Consider the following 24,201-nt stretch of genomic DNA (forward strand, 5'->3'; position numbering starts at 1 on the left):
TGTTCACTCCCAGTCAGAAGAAGCTATCAAAATTATTTGTATTTTCTATCCTGGAATTAAATGCATGGACTACCGTTCCAGGCAATGCATCTGCAATCCTGCTTTCTCTTTCTCTAATAACTAGCTTTTAGAATACTTAAGTGCCCCTAATTTTGGACTGATAAAAAATCTTTGTACTACAAATTGTCAGAGCCTGTATTAAGGGATAATTGCTTTTAATAAAGCAGGGAAGACATTCTAGTGGTAAAGAACACTTCATACTTCGAGAATTAAAGCAATTATCTGGCTACTCTAGGCAAAATAATTCTTTCTTTTGTCAATATGGCTAATTTAAAATGTTTTTTTTTTTTGTCTTAAAGTCTCCAAATAATTGCTTCACTCTTCCACTGCACTTGATGTGTGTGAATATGCTATTTTAATGATCCTAGTGTAAGTAGATAAAAGGAGTCCTCCTTGCATTATTAAAGCTATCCTCTTAGGAAGTACTTTAATTTAACATGTAATTTGTTAAAAAGTGAATTACCTCTAATAAATTGTGTAACTCCTACATACAATTTTCTGAGTTAGGGTAAAAGAACTGTTCATTCTGTAAATACAACTTAGATTTTCTGTTGTCAAATCTGCCGCAAATACTCTCACCACACAATTGACCTCCATTCCCACAAGGGAAGTTGGGAAGTAATTTTTAAAAAGCAACAGTGGCTCTTCCTCTTCCCCTTTCCTTTCCTGTTCTCTTCTTTTTCCTCTGAAACAATTTGGTCAAAAAGCCCTTTAGGGGAGAGTAAGGTAGGTGTCTGGTTGGAGGGAGGGGAGAGGAGGGGGTTTGGGAGGAGACAAGAGAGCGTTGGGAGGGGTGTCCTGGTGGCCGGGAGCAAGGTGAGGGTCCGAGGAGGCTGAGGACATCTGCGCAGTGTGGGGGCAGAGCCTGAGTTTGGAGGGGGGGGGCATGTATGCATGGGGTCATCTCAGTGCCATGTTTGAGGCTAACCACAATGAGGACATCTGTACAAGGGGGCAGCTCAGAGTAGCTAGCAGAAGCCCAAAGGGGTGAGGACAGTGCCCATGCAAGGGAGGAGGAGGCGGAGGTGAAGAGCAATTGGTTAATTATGGGGGGATTGATCAAATATGTAAGTATATTAAGGATAATATGAACCAAATTTCTCACTGTCAGAGGAGGGAGTTACAAACACGAAAAGGGAGAAAGCTGGAATGAACCTTACGGTGTTGCATTGGAATTGGTGTAAAAACCATGGATTGGTGTAAATACAGATACAGAAATGAACATAAACATAAATGAATGCACACACACACACATACACACACGTATTCCCTAATTTTGTCCCCTAAGCGGGTTTGGGAGCAACAGACAGTGGCATATCAAATGTTCAGATCTTGATTTCTAAATACCATTTTCCACTCAAAGAAAGGAATGGCTGATTCCACGGCTTGAATGGTAGGGATTACAAGATGATGCTGGAACATCTTGTGCCATAAAGTAAGGAAGTGCTCAAAGAATGATAGGGATATATCAGAAGGATGTAAGATCCAGCCGAAAGGGGTTGCCACTAATTAAATTTGGGATGAATTGAGTAGCAATATAAGTAATTATAATAATGGGTTGTAAGCCATTGAATAAAATTAGAATGCATCAGTCTATTTTGATGTAATTAAATAAATGAATACATTGAAAATATGATGAGAACTGGGATTTTTACATAGTTTAAAATAAACTTCTTTCAAAATTAATTACTAATTACAGAGAGAAAAAGAGTTATAGCATCATTTCTCTGATATTTCTGCCAAAGTTGCATAATTAGAATCTAATCATGAGGAGGAAACTTCTAAAAATCCCAGTAGAGAGATCTTTTATAAAATAACTGGCCTGTAATCTTCAAAAATCTTGAGATTATGAAAGTCAAAGTGAGACTGAGGAAGAGTTCCAGAGTGAAGGACATTAAAAAGACATGATAAGTAAATGTAACGTGTGATTCTTTTAATATAAAAGATATTATTGAGACAATTGGCAAAACATGAATAGGATATGAAGATGACATGGCAGTAATATGCCACTGTCAGTTTCTTGAGTTTGATGCCTGTATTGTGATTATCCAGTAGAAGAATGTCCTTGTTTATAGGATCTAGCCTCAAAGGTATTTGAGAGTGAATGGGCACCAGATCAACAAGTTACTCTTCAATGGTTCTGGAAAAAAGTTCTCTGTAATTATTTGCAACTTTTATGTAAGTTTGAGAGTATTGCAAGATAAATATCCTTTAAAAAAAGTAACTCTAATCACAGCATTGTTCACAGTTCATTATTGGGTATGACCAGTTATTTCAGAAGAAAAGACATCAACATTCTGAAGTTCACTTTTTTCTCTTTTCCCCTTGAACTTCAAGGTGGCTTTTCATATGTTATTTTATCACGTAAAACAGCATCCTTAGGAGATTTTTTTCCCATACCTTATTAGTACTTAATATTGTCCAAATCAAATTATCACAAACTAGCTAAAATACTTCTAAAAGGCTTGCGAAGGGCATATGGACATTTTACTTTCAGATTTTTGCCTATTAAATTACAAAGGAAAGCTTTTTCTCAGGTCTTACGCTTCATGTAATTTTAAGAAGTCTTTCCATGTCAAGCTTCAACTAATCCTTTAAGGTACTTTTGATATCTCAGAATTCTTGAACTGTCACTAATTACTCCCAGTCATCTAGGATTTGGTGCTGAACCTGAGCAAGAACTTGTTAACATCTATGCACCTTGACTTGTTTTGTTTCTCCGTAATATTTTAATTCATAGTAGTGATGATTTTGAAATAAACATTATTTGAAAATCTTCCATGAGTGAATGTTCCAAGGCAGAAGAAGATCGCAAGCTGTAAAGACAAATGTGTTTAAATTAGTGAAGTTCCCTAGAAAGAAGATAACTTGAAGTCATTTTGGCAAGCTTTGGCTCATCATGCCTTCTGAACAGATCTATCTGCATTTGCAGTGGCTCGCTTTCTTTAGACCATACTATGGAAAATGCTGCTTCATTACATGTAGATAAACTTAATTTATTTGCGTGTGTAAGTCGTTTTCACATTTTTCATCAGCGTGGTATAGAGTTGTTATGGAAATTAACAAAAAAATTTCCAAAGATATTTGAGGGAGTAAGTATGTCCATATACTCTAGTTTGTGATGACATACGTGTAGAACCAGTCCCACTTATTTGCAGACTATGTTAACAACATGTATGTTAATTTATATATAAATTAAATATTCTGGCTTACCTGAAAATACTTAGATCCTTAGTTTTATATTGCGAAATGTTAAACCATTTCCTTATTTATTACATTGTATTTGTTGAATACCGATTGTGTATGAGACAGTATATGATGAGACAGAGTGTATTTTTAATGCTTGTTGGGAATATTTTATCCAGTTTACGTGGAAGAAATGCACGTGCATTTTACCCATTCATTAAAAAATTAATTAAAATATAAATTAGTTTGGTGAAATAGATAAATCTGTGAAATTTTCATTATTCTCATTGGCAAAGATCAGTGATAATAAATGATTGACTGAAAATTGTGAAGTGATTGTTGGGCATTAACTGTGTCTATTTTTCTTATCCTATCTTCAGGGCATGAGGAGTCAGCTGCTTTGGAGAGCAGTGTCCCCTTACATTTCCTTCTTGGTTGTGTTAGTTCTGAGGAAGACAAGAAAATACTGAACTAGGGGAGGGTGGTTGCTTTATTTGAATCAAATAGGAATTTAAATTTGTATATATTTTGTTGTATCTTCTCCACCATCTGTCTTCCATGTTTTGATAAGGAAATTTATGTTCCTTTTTCTAATGCCTTTCTCACATTCCTGTCCATAGTCTTTGAAATAGCAACTGTGGTCGCGTTAGCGCAGGATTCTTAGAGATTTGGGGACTGTTGATTAGTAGAGTCTATTCTACTCACAACAGGAAAGACAAAGCGTCCAGAAACTTTCATCAGGGAAAGGAAGACCGGGCTACTGCTGAAGCCATGTGTAGTTTCTATGTCTCTATAGGAGTTTGGTGGTACGAGGGCAAATGAAAAATCTGTCCTTATGTCAAGGCTGAGCAGTGACAGCTGCCAAAGTTTTCAACATAACCCAAGTTGATGTTAACATTCTCACAGCTGAAGTGAAGATTCATAAATTCTTTTGTTTACTCAACACTGTCAGGCATTTTAGAGGGGAATGAGGATATACTGGTGCTCAAGTCAGATGTGACTCCTGCCCTCATGGGGCTTATAGTCTAGTAGTGGAAATAAAGGGTAAATAAGAGAAAACCAAGCAAGCAGGTGGTATTCATTGTGATAACGCTACAAAAAGTGACAGAAATAAAGAGAAGAGGTGGCTGTGACCCAGGTAGAAATAACAAGCAGAGAGAGTAACTTTTTAAGAATGCTGTGAGGCAATGGGATTGAGTCTGGGAGTTTCCTTGGGCATACAGACAGGCAGAAGGGAGCAGGTTCATCGTCAGGGAACAGGGGTTGCAAACAGGAGCGGGGGCTGTGGCAGTGGAGATAAGCTTTGTCCTCTTTGTGTTTTGATGGAAGAGTGCAAGAGCCTTGGATGAAGTGGTTCTTACTCTACCTGAAGGTTTACAAATGTACAAATGGCTTCTGTTACTTAAAACTCCCCTATAGCTTTCTATGCCACTAGAACGTTCCAAGTTCTTTACTACGGCTTTCTGGGCTCTGAATCAGGCCCCTAACTATTTCTTTAATCTTCTCTCACGTCTCTTTCTTACTTGCTATACTTCAGAAACATTAGGCATCTTATACTTCCCCAGTGATGACATGTTCTTTCCTGCTTCAGGCTCTTTGCACATGCTGTGTTTCCAGTCTGAAATCTCTTCCTCCCTTTCTTCACATGGCTGCCTTCTTATCATCCTTCAGGTTTCAGCTAAATATCACATGCTCTGGGAGGCCTTTCCTAATCTTACTGTGCAAAGTAGGCCCTCCCCGGCCCCTCGAAGCTTTATTTTCTATTGTATTCTATTCTTGTTTATTCCATCATATCTTTTGTAACTTGTAATTGTTTTCTTTACTTTTTCTGTTTACTATTTGTTTTTTGGTTCATTAATCTACTGCAATAGAAATTATGGTTGTGAAGTCAGGGTCCTTCTTGTTCACCACACAGTGTTTGTCACATGGACTTACACCAACCAATAGGTAAGGGGAGAATGACTGAAAGGAGCCAAATGCGTCTGATCAGAGTTGCTGTTCCAGAAACTGGAGCGCCGGGCACTGTCATCCGGTAAGCTTTTTAACATGAGGTAAATCTCATATACATAAAGAACTTAGATTATCAAGATAAAATGCTTTGTTTATTTTATAGTAGAAAGAAATATGCACGTCCCATTTTGATAAGTTTCAGGTAACGCACCAATATTTTCATCTGAGCGTGAGTTTATCTATAGTGTATCTGTTAGATTGTGGTTTTAAAAAACTTTCAAAAGTCTATTCACTCCCTGGGATCTTTCTATTTGGTGGGAAGAAGTGAATTTGCTAATAAGAAAACAAAGCAGCAAGGATCCGTGAGAGTCGGACTTGTTCAAAAGGGCAGAAGTAGGCATGTTACTGGCTACAGATATGTAGATATCTGAAATCCACAGGACAGCAGGGTCATCATGCTCAAATCCTTTTTATCCTCAACATCTCAACATTTCCACAATGAAATCTAATCAATGCAGATCGTTTGTGTCATGCTAGTTTTTTGCTCTTTTTGTGCAGAGCCATTGAAAATGCTTCAGGTTGCATCTCTTCCTTACAAATACATGGCATCCTTTATTAGATTCTCTCATATAAGGTTAACTACCATAAAGGATTCTGCTGTTAACTTTGCCCTCCCTTTGAACTGCATCTAAAATACAGCTTTTTGAAATATATCCATATTCCTAGCTGGTTGGATTCTGAAGGAAACATAGAAAATGTCTGTGCCTAGGGAGGGAATGACTTTTTAAAATTTTATGGTCAGTATAAAGACAGCCAGAAATTTAAAAATTATTAAGTAAAAAAATTTTTACTTCCAGACTGACTGGCACTCTATAGTTTATTACAACAAATAATCATCACTATAATTTAGACATTCTATAGGAGAATTCTATTTCATTTTAATATAATCATCCGTCTTCCGTGTTCTTCTATTAACAATTTTTTAAATGTCATCCAATTCACTCCCAATATATTTAAATAAAATGTGGCTTCTTAAAACAACAATGTCAATGTTACGTAAGATTTATTTATTTATGATGATAGAAACTAAACAGTGGGAGATACCTAGTTGAGTGGAAGGAAAGTTGTTGATAGGTTTATGTAGCTTTTTTGAGATTAGTTATAATGATCTCTGCTTTAAGTTTTATCCAAATGAGAGATGCTTCTGCAAGTGTTAAACAGTTGTGTCACAGACTTCTTTGAACTCAAGCCTTTAATATTTTCCTTATACATTAAATGATTATACCAAACATGTATACATATGAATGAACATACCTGCCTGCCTGGTGGTTTTCAAAATTCAGTGAGGTGCTGGTGGTACTTTGTAAAATTGCAAAGTTCCAGCCCTAAACTTCAGAATCAAATGGAATAGTTGGAGGGCAAGCTTCTGAAAATAAGCACCCCAGGCGATTCTGAGGCCAGCGTTACCATCCAGTTTGAGAAATCCTGCTGAAGGTGTTAGTTTTGGAAGCAAGGAAAGGGATCCCAAACCTTTGATGGTACAATAAGGGGTCTCTGGGAGTTGGACCCAGGAAGTTGGAAAAGCTGCTTTCAGAGAATTCTGTGGGTCCAATTGTGACTTTGTTTCAGATACCCTACCCTCCGTCCCGTGAAGATGTCTAGGATAAAGCAAGTCTGCAGTTTCCTGTGTATTGTCGACGTAGTAGCTGTCAATTGGCATTGCAGAGCTAACCGAAGAGTCTGACTTCCAGGACCTAAGCTCTAAAAAGATTATGATATCCTCCTGTATCTCATAAAAGTGTTCATTTTTCCAAATGTCATCAAACACCATATGTGAGCTGACATTAAAATAGTTTCTTAAACATATGCTGTTGGCAAAAATTAGAATTGTGAGTAAATTCATCAAGGCAGAAGTGTTTACTTTCCTTGTCTCTGTCTCTGTCTGGGCCCGGTGCTCCAGGTGGATAGAGTCCTTAAAGCATGCTCACTCTGCCTACACATTTATCTAGCTCTCCCCTGAATGGCAGCCCCATTTGTTCTGATGCTCTGTCAATTCATTCAATAAGTACAGATGTTGTGGCGTATGCGTCAGTGTCACAGGGGGTCACAGAGCAGGGAAAGTTGGAGGGTGTGCCCTAGAAAAGTGCTGGTCAGTCTCACTGGGGTGAAGTCTGGGACGGGAACCGGATGAAGCCAGTCTGGGGACTCAAGCTCCCTATTGTACCACTTTTATCTAAGAGAAAAACAGTAAAAGGGAAGAATAGGAGTCTGCATTACCCCTCTTCTCTTTTTCTTTTCCTCTGAGAAATTTTAGTTCAATTTTTCAATATCAGAAAGCAATTGCGAAGAGAAAAGTGAAGACTGGGAGAATAAAAGGCCACCACAAAAGGAATGTTTTATAAAACTGTTTCAATTGTATTTGACAGCCTTCTGGAGAAAAGAAAAATGGTAACCCAGTTCTCTTTTTGGGTACAGCTCACCATTTTGTCCTATGCTTAAATTTCAATAGGAACATTTTTTTGCTCTTTAAGTGCAAAGATATACATTCACTACTCCTACAGGAATTTTGAGTCTAAGTAAAGTGTTAAATGAGGTGTTGAAACTATAAAAGAACACAGGCTTTTCAATTCTCATTTAAACCCCACCCCATTGAAGTACAGACTCTTCTTTTCTACATTCACTACAACATAAAGGGCTGAAATGAACTATTTCGTTTGTCTGGCGATATTGGCTAGGAAGTTGGAGTTTTTTAAACAAAGGAAGTAATAGACTTTCGGCTGAATTTTTACTGCTAGGGGATGGCCCAACAGAGTGCTTCCTCTTTCTTTTAAGCACAAAGGGCTGGGATTTAATTGCATTATAAACCATTTCATCAACATATCCATGAAATAATAAGCATCCACATACTTTGTTCTCTTCTTACTATGTCAGGCAGTCAGTGGAAATTAAAGAAAAACTGGTTTTGAGATGAAGAGGGAACCAGCAAGTTAATATTCCTAGAGAAATAGAAAGAAACAATCATAAAGAGGATCAGGGCTTTCTGCCTTTCGTCCTTTTCTCGTCGGGAGGAACCTGTTACAGAAGTGAGATTGGTTCTTTTGTGGGATCTTCAACAGCCTGTAAAAGGATAAATGGAGCAAGGGGCACTAATACCTCACTACCTCAATTGAAATCCAGCGTATTAGGGGGAAAATGGAAGAAAATCTTCTAGATGGCCAGGAATTTGGAGTCAGACTCTGGCATAAACACTTGGCTTAGAAAGGAGACAATGAGGCCAGCCTCGCTCTCTCAGTCAGCTCAAGAGTAATCCAGGACAAATGTACACTGTGTACCCCTCTCCTTCCTGGTCCCCCAAAGAAGTGTCTTTGCAGAGGTGTGCTCATTTCTGTTGTTACCCCAGCAGAAACAGGTCTGCTTCTTCTCATATGCCGTTTTCCCTAATCACGGTGTTAGTAGTTTTGAACAGCAAACCTTTACATAACCATGAAGGATGCTCCAAGAGCAGTGTGCTCCTACTTTTAATGTACAAAGCCTCATCTCTGTTCTTTATGGATCTTCATTGTTTAGCTGGAAAAACATAGTGGTTAAACCTCAGGTTCTTCTGCAAGAAAGTTCAATTGTCAGAGATATTTACTGATCACGCCACCTAGCATCTCTGCACCCTCATTCTGTTAATAGCATGCTGGATTACTGTACCCTTGACTCCAGGCTTGCCTATTTAGTGCTGCATAATATTGCTCAGATGGGAGTGACTCCATCAGGAGCAGGCTTGAGACCAAATCACAATGAAAACATTCAAGGAGGTTTGCCTGGCACTGCTGGGCAAGAGACAGCTGTGTTTCCCTGCTGGTCTCGACTGAGTCTGGCTAGGAGGGTGGATCTGCTGGAGACATTCTAACATCACAACAAGAGAGGCTACGTGAGACTGGAACTACCACAGAGACATCTGGGTAAGGATGAAGAGAGGGTCACTGTACAGTCGTGTGCTGCATAACGACATTTTGGTGGGCGACAGACCACATATCAAACAGTGGTCCGATAAGATCAGCACCATATAGCCTAGATGTATAGTAAGGTTATACCATCTAGGTTTGTGTAAGTACACTCCCTGATGTTGGTAACAACAAAATCGCCTAACAACGCATTTCTTGGAAAGTATTCCCATCATTAAGTGACGCAGGATTTTTTTTTTTTTTTGAGGAAGATTAGCCCTGAGCTAACATCTCCTGCCAATCCTCCTCTTTTTTGCTGAGGAAGACTGACCCTGAGCTAACATCCGTGCCCATCTTCCTGCATTTTATATGTGAGACACCTACCACAGCATGGCTTGCCAAGTGGTGCCATGTCCGCACCAGGGATCTGAACCGGCGAACCCCAGGCTGCCAAGCAGAATGCGCGCACTTAACCACTGAGCCCCAGTGATGCATGATTGTATGCTGCTGACGCTCTGTGAATTATTAAATGCCTTCTGGAGCTAGCCCTAGTTCCACTCTTGGGTGTTTTAGCTATGGGAATTCATAACTTCTCTTTTCCCTTAAACTGGTTTTGTCTGAGTCTTCTGTCATTTGCCAAAAAATGAAAACTAAGCAATGTAATTGAGTTCTAATCCCAGCTCAGTCACTTCTACTTGGTAACTTTAAACAAGTAATTTATCTTCTCTCAATTTTTTTTTATTACTTGAATAAAAGCTGTATTAAAATTATCTACCTGATAGGTTTTTTTGTGAAGATTGAGGTTGTGATTGTCAAATACTTGACTATAATAAATGCTCAATAAATATTAGTTTTTATTACCATACAAAAAATAAATTGTACCACAACTCTAATATCCAGTACAAAAAATATCTCTAAAGAACTTTAAAATCTGAGTGTCCTTCTTTTGTAAATATTACACAATTTCTTCTAAGGCTGAAGTGTCATTCTAGTTCAAATTTCATTCTTTCCCTCTTCCTATATTTGATGGAGAGACTTAAATTCCTTAGGCTCAATAACTGCCATTTCATAACTTCTCAGCTCACCCCAATTTGATGTGATGCTGGACGTAACTGAAGTATGGGGTCATAGAGAAATGCACTAACAGAGAAGATCTTGAGAAACTATGAGATTTTTAAAAATAATAGTATTGGAGGTTGACCAATAAGGAAATGATAATAGCAAAAATCAAAGTTCATTGATCAGGGTACATCCAGAAGAGATAAGTTTTAATCTTGGCCCATCTCAATCAAGGAGAATCAAGTGGTGGAGGTGTTCTCTACTCAGAGTTCTCTCTCACCCTCTCTTCAGCTGTTACCTTTATGCAGATGACTCCCAGGGGTATGTCTCTAGTCTTTACCAATTTCCCAAGGCCCAGTCTGCCACAGCTCCAGGCCTCCTCCAAACCTTTGCTGGTTCTTTCTCATCTTTTTGTATGGATAGCCCAGTGGCTCAGATTCTGGGCTCAGACTATAGCCTGAGCTTCTTCATTAACTCAATTGCCATTTCTGTAGATTCTATGTCCTGCATCCATTGCTTTCTTTCAATTCTCTATGTCAGTATCCTGGATTAGGTCCTGATTGCTTCTTGCTGTAGATTTCTAACTATCTTTCCTGTATTCTGTCATTATCTCTCATTTATTACCTTCTCTCCTTCTCTTCCTTTTTCCTTTCAATGTTAGTACTTCCAGAGTTATATCTCCTAAAGAACAATTCCCGTCTCATTAACCCCCTTCCGAGGGTCCATATTATCTTTAGAAGTGGCCTCCAAATTTTAGATCTCATGGACCACTGAAATAAAAATAAATCAGGGAGTCCAAAACAGTGTTGTCAATTTTTATTTTGTCAAGTAAGAACATTAGAACCTCTCACCAAACTGCCTTCTACTTTTACCATCACTTGATAAAAGCAATTGCCTTTGATTCCAAATACAGGAAAGGCATAAACCCAGAATAAAGGAGAGACCTTTAAATTCAACGTATTTTGTTTCATAAAAAAACTTACTAATTGTCTTTATGTTTCTTATTTCTCTCCAGTGTAGTGAAAACTTGGACTTAAACCATCACTGGCCCATGGCAAGCTTTTGGGGACCAATGGCCTGCAGAATAAGGTGAAAATTATGAGCATAGCATTTGAGAGGCAATCCATCTGGCTTACAGGAAACTTTAGTTTGTGCAGGAAAAATGTAATTCTTTATTGTTTCACAAATGCGTTTTGAAAATTCCCTCTTCCATGCCTTGCTTATTCCCTTTTGTCTAAATTGTAAGCTTCTTGATTACTCCGCAGCCTCTCCCCCTCAATTCTCAACCCACCCTTATTTAGAACTAACTCACATGCTGTCTTTCTCCCCATAATTGTAATTCTCCCATTCTTAATTAATCTTTCCTTTCATTCTGTACTCCATTACACCTGGAACTTTTATACCTTTCATATTCTACTTGCCATGTGTTTCATTGTTATTACTTATGCACAGTTTACTTTATGGCGGGGGCTGTGTCTTATAGCCATTAACAGGCTGCATAGTAAATACCTGTGGAATTTGGAAATCTCAATTTTATTAGAAATGTAGTTTTTAGAAGATGTAAAAATAATACCATTCTCAGTGTCTAATTCAGTATCAGTGGTTGAGTGAAGGAAAACGTTCCTGTGCCAAAGGAACAACATACTATAGGGGCTGAAGAAGCCAGACATATGATTCCGAAGGGCCAAGGGAAAGGAGTGGGAGGAGGGATAGTGATCCTCCCACAGGAAGAGCAGGTTGGAACCCTGCGGTTCTTCCTGTCTGGTTCGCATGGGATGAGGTGAGCTGATGGTCACTGAGGAAGTCCTCACGGGGAGGCAGGTGGCCAGGTTTACCTTCACTGCCTTGCAGGCCGACATTCTGAGGTAACCCTGCTTGCTGAATAGGGGAAACGCCAGGGTAAGAGTAGAAGGCTGACAGGAAGACAAACAAAAGTCTAGTCATGTGGAATGGGATTAAAACAGAACAAAGCACAGAAACCTGCTCTGGCAATTCATTTGATTCCAACATATTTATTCCAAAGGGAAAAGTGCTTTTGCCGTCTGACCGGGAGAGGATTGGCAGGCCAGAGGTGGAGGAACGATATTCCTCCCTTAAAGGCGGTATTCCTTGATGCTTTGCTCTAGTTCACAAGTAACATGGTACTGAGACAAAGTAGAGAGAAAGAAAAAAAAATGTGTGAACCCATCTACCAGAAGGAAATAAATTCAGAGCTAAGCTCATTTTTCCTCTGGCACAAAAAAAATGTTATCTTTTCCAATTTCCTTTGAATTGGAAGTCTGATAGACTAGTAAGAAGATCTATCTACCTGTCTATCTAGCTAACAACCAATCATCTATCCACTTCATTATACACTTGGTAAACGACTTGCACTTTCAGCCAACTTGCCGTCCCTCACACTCGAATTCTACCAGACCAGGAAGCTGCCACAATATTCACCTGGGCAAGATATTTCTCATGGAGTACTCTAATTTGGCACCTGCTAATAGATATTGTGACTGCCTGGAAAGTCCTAAATTATTTCACTGATATTTAGAGGTGTCTCTGCCTGGCCAGGCTGCTACTGTATAAAGTGGAAAGAATAAATCTGAGAAAATTCATTCCATTTATCTTGATTCACTGTTGTGGGAGCAGAATTCTGTGTAACAGTAATGTTTATAGGGTATGGTTTCCAATACCATGGTATGCTTCATTGTGCTGGTGAAAATATCAACAGTAAACATTATAATGAGTTGACTAGGACCTGAACCCTGTCAGACAGTTGAAATTCTAACAGAGCACATGTTTTTTTATGGAGGCCTCAGAGCTTGGTTTCTAGATATTTTCCTTTCTATTGAATCAAGCATTGAACATAATATACATGCTTTCTCCCAGTCCCTTGTTTTTCCACATAAATTATTCAATGATTAGGCTTAGTTAAAAAGATGCAAACTACATTTCTGGAAAATGTGACAACTGATCATTTCCTATCTCTGTTATTTGAAACTTGTGTGCTAAGCTCTAAGTGCATAAATATACATATGCTTAGATTATAACACGTGATGAATGAATTTTTTCTGTCATAGTAAGTGAAAGCAGAGCATACCTCAGGCAGAGCGGAAGTATCCACTTAACACTGCTGGCGGAGGAATTTATCTAGAGTCCGATCAGAGTTGTGCTCCCAATGACTAAGACAAGGCCTCATAGTTTTGCTTGAATTTTTGCTTTAGTTCTCTGATACAGTTCCTCTCAGAGGTCACCCATTGTTCACCTAATTAGCTAATCTGATACAAGCAATGAAGAATCTCACTTCTTTAATCTTTTCGCTCATAGAGGTCTGTAGTACATGTGATATTGCAGTTTTTTTAAAAAGGAAAATTTTGGAATTGAGAAGTACCTATTTGTTAGCATTTTAATGAATTTGGAGTATGTTTCTTTTGGAAATACACTAAGTTCCCTGTTGTTATGGACCAAATATTTGTCCCCAGATACATATTTTGAAGCCCTAACCTCTAGTGTGACTGTATTTGGATATGGAACCTCTAAGGAAGTAATTAAGGTTAACTGAGGTCATAAAGGTGGAGTCCTGATCTGATAGGATAGCATTAGACAAGATCAGTGTCTTCATAAGGAGAGACACCAGAGTGTGTGCACGCAGTCTCTCTCTGCAAGTGCACAAAGAAGAGGTCACGTGAGCTGTACAGCAAGGTGGCAGCTGCCTACAGTCCAGGAGAAGAGGTCTGGGAATAAAACGTACCTTGCTGGCACTTTGGTCTTGGAGTCTGTAGCCTCCAGAACCATGAGAAATAAATTTCTGGCTTTTAAGCCACCCATTCTATGGTATTTCATTATGGCACCCTGAGCAGACTAACACACCTGTAAACTTGTATGAAATGTGAGAAAATATGAAATTTGGGGACAAGGGCAGCTATGGCATATGATTAGTGTGGTAATTAAGATCTCAGGAGCTGGAGTCAGTCAGAACAACTTTCCTGTTATCCTTGTTTTGTCACCTCACCAGACTTTAGTTTGTTAACATGCAAAATTGAAACAGTAATGAATTCTACTTAATGAAGTTGATGCAAGGATCATAGGAGTTAATAGAGGCATGGCAGGCCTTAAGTGATCAGTTAATATTAGTTATTACTAGTATGATGACCTGAAAATAGGTAAAACAGGGTGTCAACTTCATGTAATGAAAATGAACAATTGTGTTTATGATGTTTTAGAAACTAAAACCACAAATGTGACACTCATAAAAGATTTGGTATTGTTCGGATTTGGTGCTGCAAGCAAAAGCTAGTTTTTCTTTTTATTTTAGAATTATATCGGTGGTCCAAATACTTCATTTTTCTGAAATTTTTTCATAGTATACTAAAATGATTTTTTCCACGTAGGTTGTACAGTGTGGTAAATACTTAGTAATGTATTCCTTATTCTGAAGAATAATCACCCGTTCTGTTCGCAGGATATTAAAAAACTTACTGAAAGTAACTTCTCAAGAGTGGCACTGAAGTCATTCAGTGAGTCTGTAAACAGTGAAGCATGTGGAGAACACCTCGTTTGCCATCAAAGCCATTGGGACAGTCAAGGTGCCTTAAAGAGCAGTGGGATTAGAACTGAGGAGGATGGATCCCTCCAGGCAGGGCAGCAATGTGTCAACCCTGCTGCAAACGACAACCCCATGGGGCCCTGTGTCTGAGTGGTTAAGGTCACGTGCTCTGCTTCTGTGGCCCAGGGTTTCGCCAGTTCAAATCCTGGGTGCAGACATGGCGCTGCTCATCAAGCCATGCTGAGGTGGCATCCCACATGCTGCAACTAGAAGGACCCACAACTAAAAATGCACAACTATGTACCGGGGGGCTTTGGGGAAAAGAAGGAAAAATAAAATCTTAAAAAAAAAAAAAGACAACCCCACAAAGCTTCAGAGAATGGTACATGGAAGTCTTACAGTGAGCAATCTAGACTTTTGAAGGAATGGGTCTAACAAAACATCTGGAATTCTGTTTGAGGATCAGCTCTGAGCTAACATCTCCTGCCAATTCTCCTCTTTTTGCTGAGGAAGACTGGTCCTGAGCTAACATCCGTGCCCATCTTCCTCTACTGTATATGTGGGACACCTGCCACAGCATGGCTTGATACATGGTGCACTGGTCCTCACCTGGGGTCCACACCAGTGAACCCCGGGTCGCCGAAGCAGAGTGAATGAACTTAACTGCCATGCCACCGGGCTGGCCCCTGGAAATTCAATTTTTTATTTCATGACTTGACAAAATTCTATTTATTGTAAGTAGAAGTAAGAAGTGCAAAAGCCAGGGGAAGAGAAAGAATAGAAAGCCTATCTTTTCCATTCTCCCAATCACAAAATTTGTGGTTGCTGGTTAATCTAACACCACAAAAAACAGCTTTTGATATGGCTCAGTGGCAGAATTTATGTTTGCCTTGAACTGGTGGAAATGTTTCCACAAAATTTTATCAGAAAATGCCCTTTCTTAAGAAACAAATTAATTAAGGAAGGACCAGACAAATAAACGATCATCCTTGAGACTGAGAAATACTGCAGTGAATGGCGTTCCCCAAGTGAAGGTCTGGGCACAGCCTGAAGACTAATGAATTACTTAGTCTCTTCCACTCTGAAGGCGGTGCTTGGATTAGTGTCTGGAGCTGTTGTGAAGGGACTCACAGTTTATGGCTTCTTCCCTTTCTCTGAGCCTCATAAGAGTCAAGCAATGTTGGTCAGTATTTCTCACAAAGTGAGTATATCTCCTCTAATCATCACAACTACAATTGACGTCAAGCAATTTAGAGGAGAAACTAATTTAACCTTCAAGCCTTTCAAGGTGCTTTTTAAACTACTTAATGTAGATCCTAGATATCACAATGATTGACAAAGTATTATCAGCGTCACCATAGAAACCAGAAGGGTTTTACATAGTCCTGAAAGGATCTGACACATTTTTCAAAAGACAAGCCCCATTGATACCACCTGCTGTTAAGAGGGTTCAGTTCTTTGGTGTGTCTTATCTCTGGTGGTTCTTGATCTTCATATTTTAAGATTTGTTTCACTGGTGAGAGGAAGAAAGGCCTTTTTCTATTGTTTGGTAAGTTTCACTGTTTATCTCAGTCTTACAAATGACAGTTGAGGTGAATGCCTGTCCCATTTGGTTTCTGGTATGGCTCCAGTTCATGACCCTTCAAACACTAACAGGCTGGTGAAAATGCTGCCAGTGAGCCAGGGGCACTTAGGAGAGATGTGGCACCGCAGGGCAGGCTGGAATGAGAGCCAGACTCCTATGGTAAACACAAATGCTCGCTTTATGCTGAACTCTGGGCAGTGGAGACGTGTACAATATTCGAAACCTTTTCCTTCGACCTTGAGGGTAGAAAGCCAAGGGCCTGTGTTTCCTGGAGACCATGATTTAGGATTCCAAAACCTATGTTTGTTTCACCCCTAAATTCCCCAAACCAAATGTGCAGGATCAGCTATGCTCTCTTGTGAATTCAAAGAATCTTGTTACAAAAGGCAAATAATTTTCTTAGGGTGAGTAAATAAACATAACAAATCTGAGCAAATATCAGTTCATAATTCCTTCGGTACTAAATTCCAAGTGCTCTTCCTTGTCTGTGGGTGGAGAGGTTAACATTTTTCTTCAGGCATTCTTTTTTTAGTGAATTAAGACAATAAAATTCACTAGACTGAGGTTTGATGAGGCTAAGTAATTAGTCTGCAGCCATTCCACAGTCCAACTTAGAGTTTCTTGACTCTCTAACACTGCTAATCAGCCTCATTGGTGAACAGCGGGGGCAAACCTCCCCTGAGGAGGGAAGTGACTCTGAGGTCAGAATCATTCGGACTATTCTGTTCAGTGACACCAGTCTCTCTCTTTTGTTTCCCCCTACCTTTTGTTTTGAAAAATTCCAAGCTTGTGGAAATGTTGAAAGAATACCATAATGAATACCCACATACCCTTCACCTAAATGCACAAATTGTTAATATTTTATAACATTTGTGTGTTCTCTATCGACTATCTATCCATCATCTATATGTCCGTCTGTCTGTCTATCTATCTATCTATCATCTTTCGGTCTATCATCTACCTACATACGTAATATATATCCTCTCCAATTTCCTTTTTTTCCCCAGGGCTATTTGAAAGTAAACTGTAACATCATGTCACTCCTCCTCTAAAGACTTCCGACTTACGAATAAAGACATTTTCCAACATTACCACAATGCTATTTTGACTCCCAAGAATTTAAAAAGTGATACAATGTGCAATAATATCTAATAGAGAGTGCATATTAAAATTTTTTCTATTGTCCCTCAAGTGTCCTCTATAGCTTTTGTTTTTTCAATCCGATCAAGGCCTATGTGTCACAGTCAGTTGTGCTATATTTTTCAGTCTTCCTTAATTTGGAACTATTTTTTTGTCTTTTATGACAGGAACATTTTGAAGAGTCCAGTCTGGTTGTCTTTGAAGGTTTCACAGTTTGGATTTTACTGATTGTTTCCTCCTGCTTAGAGTCTAGAAATTTTGTTGACAAGAATACTCCATAGATGGTGTTGTATACTTTTCATTTCATTGTCTCTGGAGGCACAGAATGCTAAACTTAGTTACTTGGCTAAGGTAGTTTATGAAAGAGCTCTCTTTAATAAAGGCACTCTTTCTCCTTTGTAAATTAATAAGTAATCTATGAGCTGATTCTCTGTTATTATGTAAGTAATGCGAATATTCTGTTTCCCAACAATATTTCACCCAGTGATTTTTAGCATCAACGGCTTCATCAAGAATGGGACCTCAAATCAGGATAAGGATGGAGATGTATACATCTCCATATGAAAAGCTCATTCTCCTACTTACACGAGGAATGAATAAATGAAGACTTAAAAGGAGAGAATATGCTCCCTTACCTCCTTGCGTTTATATTTCTCCAGAATCATATTCCATCCATTGCTTATGAGGCATTGATGCTGCAAAAGTGACATAGATTAATCAGATAAAGGGACAATCTTATTAATATAAATTTATTTTATAATTTCAAATTTATAGCATCTGCTTATTATTAATTCAATTTGAGAGATCCATGAGCCTGTTTTAATGAACATAACGACTTGTTATTGGGGTCTCAACATCACTAGATTGTATTTGCTGTCATATCAGTCTCAACATTCAACTTATAGTTGAATTTTGTTTGGTTGTTTAGTAAAAAAAAAATACAGGCTTAGATAAGTAATTATGAAAGATACTAGCTTATTGTGCAATCTAAGGATGCTTTTAATAAACTGCTCTGGAAACTTGAAAGGGATGTAAATGACACTTTATTTTGAGTTGCGTGGAATAATAATACTTCAAAAATAGCTTACTTTCTTTATCAATAAATATAAGTCAGATTAGAAGTAATCTAAACCTAAAATGATGATTAGAACTAATTATAATATAACATTACCAATACGTTATGCATTACTTGTTATTGAAAAGTGACATTAGCAGATATACCTAAGCCTGGCCTGGCGTGTAATTTAACTTAACTCACGTTTGTTGTTATAAAAATGTATAGTTTTTGCTTGAATGGACAGGTATTGGCCTGACTTTGAACAAGACTCGTACAGAAATAAAATCTCCTTGTTCTGTGCCATATTCAAACGTATATGTAGAGTATACAGAAAAGCTCCACATACAAGTACTGTACCAGGCAGCCCGCATCAAGGCATCGGAAGCTTCCAATGTGTTAAAAGCCAGAGACTTATGATGATCCCCAGGCCTCTAGTCCTTCTTTGGCCTCTTCTCTGTCTATCTCCCCGTTGTTCCAGTGCTGCTGGCAGCCTGGCCACTCCTCCCCCTCCTCAGGCATGCTTCTGCCTTAGGGCCTTTGCACAGGCTCCCTCCCCACTTCCTTCAAGTCTTTACTAGACTGCCCCCTTCTCAGACAGATATAATCTAACCTCTTGATTCACTTTGCAGCCTCTGCTTAATTCTCCTTGATTGCCCTTATAAAATTTTAATATACTATATAATTGACTTCTTTGGTTTATTTTTTGCTACCACTACTAGAATGTAAATTTAATGGAGGGCAAGGAGTTTTGTCTGTTTCTGTTCATTCCTGAATCCTGAGACCTTAGAATTGTTCTCAACATGTAATATGCATGCCATGAATACTTGTTGAATAAGCAAACAATATTCTTGAGATATACATATTTTATATATAAAATATACAATATATATTTTAAAAAGTGGAATTCAGATGGAATATTTACAAACCTTCTGAAGGGTTTTGTAGAACTCTAGGCTTTTACAAGCCCAGTTTGAAACCAGTTGCTAAAGACTTTGTTCTTGCCCGTATTTCTGGCAGTTGAGGGTTGTGTAGGAAGCTGAGGAGTGAAGAGGGAAAAAACAAACTTTTGGCATCATTTGAGCAAAAGATATCACAAAATATATCACTGCTGCATACTAATGTTCTCGCCTATCTGTTTTATTCAGTTCCAAATATAAATAAAAAATTTAAAACCACTTTATTTTTCCAATACAATTTACAGCTGCATGATTAAGAAATTAACAGAACAGTTCCCTTTCTAAGCTTCATAGAGATTATTAGACCTGGAAATGGCCTTAGTCATCATCTAATACAAATACTTCATTTCCAGGTAGGAGAACTGAGGCCTCAAAAAGTTGTGTCTCTCCCTAAGTCACCTAGCTGGTTAGTAGACACTAACCAGAATTGAAACCAGATCTTCTGTAGCCCAGCTGAGTTCTCTCTTCAGTATGGGCATGAAATGCCATGCTCTATTTCTATACAAGGTGGAGTCGTTTTAAAATAGAACAATAGCTCACCAGCGTGGGAAGGGAGTGAAAATGTGGAGGAGACCTGAATATAATTATGTTTAAATGCAGGGTTTTTTTTGTTTTGTTTTGTTTTTGGAGAGGAAGATTGTCCCTGAGCTAACATCCATTGCCTATCTTCCCCTTTTTGTTTGAGGAAGATTGTCCCTGAGCTAACATCTGTGCCAATCTTCCTCTATTTTGTATGTGGGATGCTGCCACAGCATGGCTTGATAAGTGGTGTATAGGTCTGTGCCTGGGATCCAAACCCGCAAACCCCTGGGGCTGCTGAAGCAGAACGCATGAACTTAACCACTACACCACCAGGCCAGCCCCTTAAGTGCAGTTTTGAAGATTAAATACTTTTTGCCTTCCATATTCTCGTTAGTTTCATTTTTCAAAATATGTAGGAAAAGAAATACAGAATATGGTTTTCATCAATGAAAGATGACTATGAAATTTTAGTTGGAAAGAAAATCAGATTTTTTTGAACAAACATTCAGATCCAGATAATTATTTAACGTTATAAAACCCATATTTGGATAACCAAATATTTTGGAAAAAAGCTAAAATAAAAACTTCAAATGAGTTGTAAGTTTGTGAAGATCTGTTCCTCTTCATATATTGTCCTGACACAAGCCTCTCTGGAGTATGAGGGAAAGCCCCTGACTACGAGGTCTGGTGGAGGATGCAATCCTACCCAGATTTGTGGGGAACATACCTGCACTTTGGTTTTCTTTGTGTATCATTAGCCAAGATCCTGTGAAGTAAAAATAAAGATGCATTTTTAACGTGTACAGTTAAGTAATTTTAATGTCTTCTCATTTGTTCATTTGAATTACTATGTTTTTTCCCAATTATTTTATTGAGATCATATTGATTTATAACATTGCATAATTTCAGGTGTGCATTATTATTTCTCAGTTTCTGTATAGACTGCATCGTGCTCACCACCAATACTCTGGGTTTTATCTGTCACAGTACATATGTGCCCTTTTACCCCCTTTCATCCACCTACCCACCTCCTTCCCTTCTGGTAACCTGGTAATCTGTTCTCTTTATCCATACGTTTGTTTATCTTCCACATATGAGTAAAATCATACTGTGTTTGTCTTTCTCTGTCTGGCTTATTTCACTTAACATAATATCCTCAAGTTCCATCCATGTTGTTGCAAATGGAGGGATTTTGTCCTTTCTTATGCCTGAGTAGTATTCCACTATATATACATACATACATATATATATACCACATCTTCCTTATCCATTCATTATTTATTCTTCCAATCCATGAGCATAGAATATCTTTCCATGTCTTTATGTCTTCTTCAGTTTATATCAATCACGTCTTATAGTTTTCAGGGTATAAGTCTTTAACTTCCTCGGTTAAATTTTTTCCTAGATATCTTATTCATTTTGGTGTGATTGTAAATGGGATTGTATTCTTGACTTCTCTTTCTGTGAGTTCATTCTCAGTGTACAGAAATGCAATTGATTTTTGTAAGTTGATTTTGTACCCTGCAACTTTGCTGTAGTTGTTGATTATTTCTAGTAGTTTTCCGGTATATTTTTTACAGTTTTCTATATATAGGATCCTATCATGTGCAAACAGTGAGAGTTTCACTTCTTCTTTCCAATTTGGATAGCTTTTATTTTTTTTTCTCTCCTAATTGCTCTGGTCAAAATCTCCAGTACTAAGTAGGACAGGAGTGGCAAAGAGTGGGCACCTTTGTCTTGTGCCTGTTCTCAGAGGGATGATTTCAGATTTTCACCATTAAGTATGATTTTGGCTGTGGGTTTGTCATATATGGCCTTTATTATGTTGAGGTACTTTCCTTCTATACCCATTTTATTGAGAATGCTTTTTATCATAAATGGATGTTGGATCTTGTCACATGCTTTCTCCGCATCTATCGAGATGCTCTTGCGATTTTTATTCCTCATTTTGTTATTGTAGTATATCATATTGATTGATTTGTGCTTGTTGAACCATCCCTACATCCCTGGAATAAATCCCACTCGATCATGGTGTATGATCCTTTTAGTGTATTGCTGTATTCAGTTTGCCAATATTTTGTTGAGGATTTTTGCATTGATGTTCATCAGTGATATTGGCCTGTAATTTTCCTTCTTTGTGTGTCCTTGTCTGGTTTTGGTATCAGGGTAGTGTTGGCCTCACAGAATGAGTAGGAAGCGTTCCATCTTCTTCAATGTTTTGGAACAGTTTGAGAAAGATAGGTGTTAAATCTTCTTTGAATGTTTGGTAGAATTCTCCAGAGAAGACATTTGGTCCCAGACTTTTGTTTTTTGGGAGGTTTTGATTACTGTTTCAATCTCTCTACTTGTGATTGGTCTATTCAGATTCTATATTTCTTCTTGATTCAATTTTGGGAGGTCGTATGAATCTAAGAATTTAAACGTTTCTTCTAGGTTATCCAATTTGTGGGCATATAGTTTTTCATAGTATTCTCTTACAATCCTTTGTATTTCTGTGGTATCTGTTGTAATTTCTCCTCTTTAATGTTTAATTTTATTTATTTGAGCCTTTTCTCTTTTTCTCTTAGTAAGTCTGGCTAAGGGCTTTTCAATTTTGTTTATCTTCTCAAAGAAACAGTTCTTAGTTTCAGTGATTCTTTCTATTGTTGTTTTTAAGTCTCTATTTCATTTATTTCTGCTCTAATTTTTACTATTTCCCTCCTTCTGCTGACTTTGGACTTTGTTTATTCTTCTTTTCCTAGTTCTGTTAGGTGTGGTTTAAGATTACTTATTTCAAATTTTTCTTGTTTGTTGAGGTGGGCCCATATTGCTATAAATTTCCCGGTTAGAACTCCTTTTGCTGTATCTGATAAGAATTGGTATGTTGTACTTTCATTTTCGTTTGCCTCCAGGCATTTTTTGATTTCTCCATTGATCCAATGGTTGTTCAGTAGCATTTTGTTTTGTCTCCACGTATTTGTGGATTTCCTAGCTTTTTTCTTGTAGTCGATTTCTAGTTTCATAGCATTGTCATTGGAAAAGATGCTTGATATGATTTCAATCTTCTTAAATTTATCGAGGCTTGCCTTTTTTACCAACATATGGTCTATCTTTGAGAATGTTCCATGTGCACTTCAGAAGAATGTGTATTCTGCTGTTTTTGGATGGAATTTTCTCTATATACCTATTAAGTTTATCTCATCTATTGCTTCGTTTAAGGCCACTGTTCCTTGTTGACTTTCTTTCTGGGTGATCTGTCCATTGATGTAAGTGGGATGTCGAGATCCCCTACTATTATTGTGTTGCTGTCACTTTCTCCGTTTAGGTCTGTTAGTAGTTGTTTTACATACTTTGATGCTCCTGTGTTAGGTGCATATATATTCATAAGTGTTATTTCCTTTTGGTGAAATGTTCCTTTTATCGTGACATACTGCCTCTCTTTTTCTCTCGTTCTCTTTTTTATCTTGAAGTCTGCTTTGTGTGATATAAGTATGGCAACATCTGCTTTCTTTTGTTTGTCATTTGCTTGTAGTATCATCTTACATCCCTTCACTCTGAGTCTATGTTTGTCTTTAGAGCTGAGGTGTGTTTCCTCGAGGCAGCATATTGTTGGGTCTTGTTTTTTCAATCCATCCATCCACTCTGTCTTTTTATTGGAGAATTCAATCCATTTACATATAGAGTAATTATTAGCATATATGATGGCTTAACATTGCCATTTTATCTCTTGTTTTTTTGTTGTTCTATATTTCCAATATTTTTCTTTCCTTGTATTTCTGACTGCCATTTCAGTTTGGTAGTTTTCCGTGATGGTTGTCTCCATTTTCTCTTTATTTATGATTTGTGGCTCTATTCTGATTCTTTGTTTAGTGGTTACCATGAGGTTTGTATAAAAGATCTCATACATTAGCCTAAGCAGGTTCCCTCCATTTCCTGTTCCCCCTCTGAATTATTGTTGTCACAAATTATTCTGTTTTGTGTTGTGATATAGATTGAAGTGTTCATAGTTATTTTTTATGCTTTCCTTCCCTTTACCTTTTATGTTATAATTAAGCATTTGTCAAACTGTTCTGATAGACAACTGCAATTTTCTGATTTTGTCTCTTTATCTCCTTGCTCAAAGCTTTGTAAACCTTTGCCTTTTTGTTTCAGGTAGGAGGTCTTCCTTCATCATTTCTTGTAAGGGAGGTCTAGTGGTGATCAATTCCCTCAAATTTTGTTTATCTGAGAAAGATTTGATTTCT

The 24,201-nt window shown here is 38.0% G+C and overlaps 1 long non-coding RNA gene across 1 annotated transcript in view; it reads left to right on the top strand.

The window, feature by feature from the left end:
* LOC139075404 (uncharacterized) overlaps positions 1–24,201 on the top strand; it is a 48,535-nt gene that overhangs the window by 10,863 nt on the left and 13,471 nt on the right. The window contains exon 2 of the long non-coding RNA XR_011525782.1: positions 11,203–11,276. This is a non-coding gene — a long non-coding RNA (uncharacterized lncRNA). The remainder of the gene's footprint in view (positions 1–11,202; positions 11,277–24,201) is intronic.

The sequence above is a fragment of the Equus przewalskii genome, chromosome 13 (assembly GCF_037783145.1).
Source record: "Equus przewalskii isolate Varuska chromosome 13, EquPr2, whole genome shotgun sequence".
Classification (NCBI taxonomy): Eukaryota; Metazoa; Chordata; class Mammalia; order Perissodactyla; family Equidae; genus Equus; species Equus przewalskii.